Below are 6,023 nucleotides of genomic sequence, written 5' to 3'. Positions count from 1 at the left end.
GAAACAGAATAACAAAGACTTACATATTTGATTTTACAAGAATTTTCTTTCTTCTGTTTCATAATTAAAATAATTTAATTTTCATGTAGGTATTTATTGTTTGTGGTTCATATCTTTAGATGTATAATTCAATCATTATTTGTATATGGCAGGCAAGCAAGTTGCTCTTGTGATAGTCTAATTCTGTGATAAGCAAATATAGTCAACATATGAGCTACTATCGGAAATTTTCGGGACTTATTCTATAAAACATGTTGGGTTACCTTATTTACAATATATTGGCCTCCATTCCCTTCGACTTAATATAGTGACTCCAGCAGTTCTGCCTTGCTTCAAATACTCTCTGGAAATCTTCTTGCTTCTGCATGTCAAGCATCCTCTGCAATTTATTCTCGATCTCTTGTAGCACCCCTTGAGCTTCACTTTTTGGGACAGGAAGAAGTCACACAAGGGGCTAAATCTGGAGAGTACAGAAGGTATGAAACAACCAGCATGCTGGTTGCGTTTTTAGAATGGTTTGAGAAGAGAGCATTGGCTTGGTGAAGAAGTCAGTTGTGGTTGTGTCACAGTTCCAGTCTCTTCCAAAGATCTTTTCTCAGCTTCCTCAAAACATATTGTGGCAACCATGCTGGAAAGTTCTCGCTGCCTCGGGAGTCGAGCATGCATCCAGCAGAAGGGAGGGCGCGCGGAAGGAAGGTGGTGGAGAGGGGAGACACAAGTCGGTGGGCACTGGGGTGAAGCGCGGCAAAGGGAAAAAGAAGACTGCGGCCGGCGCGAATTGGAGGGGACGGATGTAAGGGGAACGTCTGAATTCCGAGTGTGGGGAGGCCCAGAAAGTTCGAAAGCCACGCGAACAGATTGTTGGAGAAACAGATTGTTTCCGAAAATCGAAGGTACGAGAATGTGTGATTAACACATAAAAGCGCGAGCAGTTCAGAACAGAAGTCAGTTTTTGTGAAGCAGCTGTGAGTGAGCAAGGAAGCCAGCCTTTGAGACCGGGGTTCGACGCGAAGAAGAGCCACAAAGTCAGTTTAGTTTGGACAGCGAGTTCAGTTTGTGAATCAGCAGTGCCCAGGCGGAAGCAACGCGTCCGGGAGTCTTGGGTTCGACACGCGAGTGAACGTGAGTAACTGTGGCAGCGTCCAGGCGGAAGCAACGCGTCCGGGAGTCTTGGGTTCGGCGTGCAGTGAACTTCATCTGAAAGTCTTGAGTTCGAAGTTCAGTGGACTGTCTCTGGAAGTCTTGGGTTCGATATACTGTGAACTTGAGTGAATGAGCTAGAAAAACTAGCCAAGGCAAACGAACTGTGAACTGACAGTTTTGTTTTGTAAATAGTGCTTTGTGAACATTAGTTGAGATTAGGAGTACATTGTTGTTCTCAATAATCCAAGTGAATTGTCATTGTCGTCTGTGGAATGCAATAACGAATACTGTGTTGCTGTGTGGAGTGGAATACCCATTGTTGACGGGAGTGTTTAAATTCAGAAATAGAAGGCCATTATTGTTGTGAATAAAAGTAACATTATTGTTAAATTAAAAATCACAATATTTAGTATTTATTTATTTATAGTAAGTAATTTCAGGTATGCTTACATTTTCTTATCATTTCTACATAGACTATTCTATAGTGAATTTCATGAATATTATGTATATGGTATGTTATTTTCATAACTTATATTATTCAAGAAAATTTTGACAGTACGGTATGCAGCTAGATGAGATTTATTGCCTGATATGTCTAGCACATAGCACTGTTTGCTTTAGCTGTTATAGCTCTGGATTGAAGAATTTAAAAAAATGATATCTCGAAAACTAGGCTTTCTCCGGATGTAGCAATTTGTAGGGAGATGGAATGTATGGAAGAACAATCGTTGTGAAAATTCTTTATCACTTGGTGAGCCTTCCTTGTGAGTACAACAGGGAGGACCTGCAAATATCTGAACTGTGAGTTGCTGATTAAAGACTATGGTACTGTAGTGGAAGCACTTTTGAAATTAATAAAAATTAAGATGAAGACTCCATAGAAGGTATTGGATTTTAAAATCTTTATATACAGTTTGTTTCATAGTCAATCTTTTTGTTTTTCATGGAATTCTTTCATACACTCGCGTGTTAAGCAAGCATGTACAAAGTGTTGAGCACAACTGGAGATGCTAGAGCAGGACTGCAGAACCGTAAGTAGGGGAAATATGACGTCAGCCTCACTCCACTTCTATTGGAGATGATCGACTTCCGCATAGAGTTATTGCAAAGGTCCATCAGTGGCGGCATGTAATTTTCAAAAAGAATTGTAATAAATTCATTGTATTTATAATACACTATCTCGTTTCAACAACAAAATAATCATAGATTTCCTGTCGGTAGTTTCTTTGAGATTTCTTTGCATCTAATCTGCTTTAAATTTTCGAAAACTTTCCTCCTATCATCACCTACAGAAACAAAAATTTATAGTATTTAAGTAATGAACCTTGAAAGTCACTATTAATTCCAATTCAAAATTAACACGAGTGACGTCCTTAATTTAACAGTATATAAATAAATTATCAATATAGGTACAGTTCGCAATAATGAACTTACCCGAAAGTTTGTGCATTCCATAATTCTTAATATGGGCTTTGTTGAAATGTGGTTTAATATTGAAATGACGGGTAGAAATAAATTGAATGGGACACAGTAAACAAGCAATTCTTTCGTCTTCAACAACAAAATAATCATATTCCCATTTCCTCTGCAAGTATTATTTCTTCACGGGTTTAGATTTTGCCATGTTTCAGTTCTCTTTAAACTGCAGTACGCATATTGTGTATTTATTTTTTTATTTATATATTTATTTATTTGGCTGGAGTGTGTTGCAATGTTAAATGACAGCATTGACATCCGGTCATATAGCTATCATTCCCTTATCAACGTACAATTTATTTATCGTCCTATTACTAGTAAAACCAGTTAAGACCAGTAATGCAAGTTTTGTAAAAACAGGAATTAAAACTTTATTAATGCATGAAAAATCATAATAAATTCTTCAAATAAAGTAATTGAATGGGTTAATTATGAAAGGGCCTAAGTCTTGAATAGCTAAATTGTTAACAATGTAAGAAAAACTGCTTACAGGCCGAAATTTTGAAGTTAAGGCTGAAATAAAAATTGTATCATAAATTCTACTAAGCATTAGAGTTTGAAACTTAGTCCTCTTCATATCTAAATCGATGTATCTACACCAAAAGAACAGTTACTACATTAACAAACTCATTTTCACAAATTAATGACTTTCATAAATAACCCATTCAATTGGTTTGTTGCCTGCATGCAACATTTCGGACTTATTTCATTTTAGTAGAATACAGAGCATGGAAAGACAAGACGGGGACTATACTTAACTTATTTTAAACAAAAAATGGACTTTATCTGCTTTACTAGTAATAGGATGATATATACATAGGTAGATCTTCTTACATTATATGCACACATACATTTTAAAATTTATTTTACATATGAAGAGCCCACTGCAAAAATGATGGATGTCATTTGGAATACATTTTGCAGGAGAAGCAATTGAAAGTTTGAAATGCTTAGCGCTCAAAGCTTAACTGTGATTTTCCAATCATTACTGGACAATGACTATCAGTGTTAATGCCATATAACTTTGTATGTACATTCTATATGTCTTAAGCTATGCATTGACAGTCTTGGTTCATTTTCGACAAGAAAGTGACGTCCATCATTCTTGCAGTGGACTCTTCATATCTTTTAACTTATTTATTTCCCTCATTCATTTTTCTCGTACTTTCTAAAGGTATGTTCCTAAGGATTTTATTATCTTCATATGTAATTCTTGATAGCGTAATGTATACCTACCATCGCAAGAGTGAATGTTGATGCAGCCGAATGTAACTAGAATGCCATGACCACACTGGTAGAAAAGGTGGGTGGGGTAAGAAGGGGTAGTAAGGCAGTCACTCTGAGGAGCTGCAGATCTGTGGCTAGAGAATTGAGAGGAAGTAGTATAGAAACGTTGGAAGAGAAAAGAACTGATGATGAATTTTATAAAATGTCGAGAAATACCAAAGAGATTTCAATTAAACACATCTGCTTAGAAAATTCAAAAGCATTTAAGAAAAGAAGACACTAAGAAAATGTGATTGCTTAGAGTCAGTTTTGCACTTTTAACTGTTGGGAAGCATGAAGAGAGTCAAAATAGTCAAAAGTCATCAGGACTATTGGAAGACAAATGTGTATTTCAAAGTTCTAGATGTTTTGACTGGAAGATGAGGTACAGGCTCAGTGAATCATTTCTGGCAAATACTGTAGATAGTCTGTTTAACTTAGATTTTGAGAAAGCAAATAAATCAATTTGTTAGGAACTGTGAGTGTTTGAAAGTAAATGAAACTCTTCTCAAAGCAGAACTGTCGATAATTGACAAAAACTATTAGAAACAGAGCAGTTGAATTTAAATGCACTGGCTTAAGTCTTTAATTTGAACACAGTTAGTAAAGAAAAACCTACATCCAAATTTGCATGAAGTTCTGAGGGCTACTGCTACCATTCCCGTAAGTTTTTCTGCAACGAGAAGAATCAAGATATGGCTAGAACTTCAGTGATCCAAGAGAGATGTACTAATGGGCCCTGATTCAGACAGAAAATGGACTACTTAAAAACACCATCACAAGTGACTATGCTGTCAACAGATTGCTCAGAATCCAAGGCGGTTGCAACTGAGAATGTAAGTAATTTTATTTGTTACCATATTGTTAATTTTAAGTTACTTTATTTCTGAAATAATACTACCATAAATGGGGAAGATATAGCAACTTATAGTAGCAGTATAAAAGAATATTGAGAAATTACTTAAAGTATACCGGTATATAAAACAAATTCAAGCACTCCATCCAAATTGATAGGTTAAATCTGCCAATGAATGTCATAGCCTATGTCATGCATCTGGGATTATAAAGAATAATAAGTCTCCAGGTATCGATCAAATTCCAGCAGAATTAATACAAGAGAGTGAAATGCACTATCTATAGTCCTGTCACTCTTATTTCCGGCAGCCAATCACATTTCAGGTCGGCTACATTTAAACATGTGCGTCTTCTCATTCGCTGCTGATGACGTTATGCACTTCCTAAGGCTCAATAAATACTTAATATAATCGCCCGCCAATTTTGTTCTTTTGTTGCCATTCGCAGAAGGCACACGTGGACATTATTTGTCGCTCAATCACAGTGCGTTTGATTTATTTTCACATGAACTACGACATAATAATGTTTAATGGTACAGTAAACAGATCGCTCGTCTGGTAACTCGGCAACGAAAGAACAAAAATGGCGAACGATACTACCTACTTACACTTTATAGAGCCGTGACTTCCTAAGGCATAAGGAAAGAGGAGGAGTCACGCCAGAAATAACTGAGACACAACTATAGTGAAATTTTTAAGCTTATACATGCTATTTGGGAAAAAGAAATTGTACCCGACAAATAGACACCAAGAGGAGCTGGAAAACAATAGCTCTGTTGGCCATAAAGGAGTCACTCCAAATTTATAAGAATCATAAGATTAAAATAAGATTTAAATTTCTTTTCTTTTCTTTTCTTTACTGTTGTTTTGAGCACTTTCTTTTCAATTGCCGAATATATGAGTTAAATAGTTTATTTGTAATTTTTAGTTTAATACTTTAAAGATAAATGGATTTATATTATTACTTTTCATTTTTATCAGAATTTGTCTGAATGGAATTCCTTATTATTTTATCATTAAATTTGATGATCACTTCGCATGATGCAAAACAGTTCAGAATATAGAACTCAGATAGATTAAAGTTCTATTACTTCTCAAGATATGGCATGGCAATTTGTACATATTACAGTAAAATACAGCCTATTAAGTTTGTAGCTTGTAGACTTTGTCGATCAAGTATACCTTATTTCTTGATTATAGGGAGTTATAGAGAAGCATAAAAAAATTACTTCACTGCATAATTCAGAGTAACATGGAGGATCAAAGAAGCCTTGGTTTTATTGA

The sequence above is a fragment of the Periplaneta americana genome, chromosome 12 (assembly GCF_040183065.1).
Source record: "Periplaneta americana isolate PAMFEO1 chromosome 12, P.americana_PAMFEO1_priV1, whole genome shotgun sequence".
In the NCBI taxonomy this organism is placed as follows: domain Eukaryota; kingdom Metazoa; phylum Arthropoda; class Insecta; order Blattodea; family Blattidae; genus Periplaneta; species Periplaneta americana.
This window is presented reverse-complemented; position numbering follows the sequence as displayed.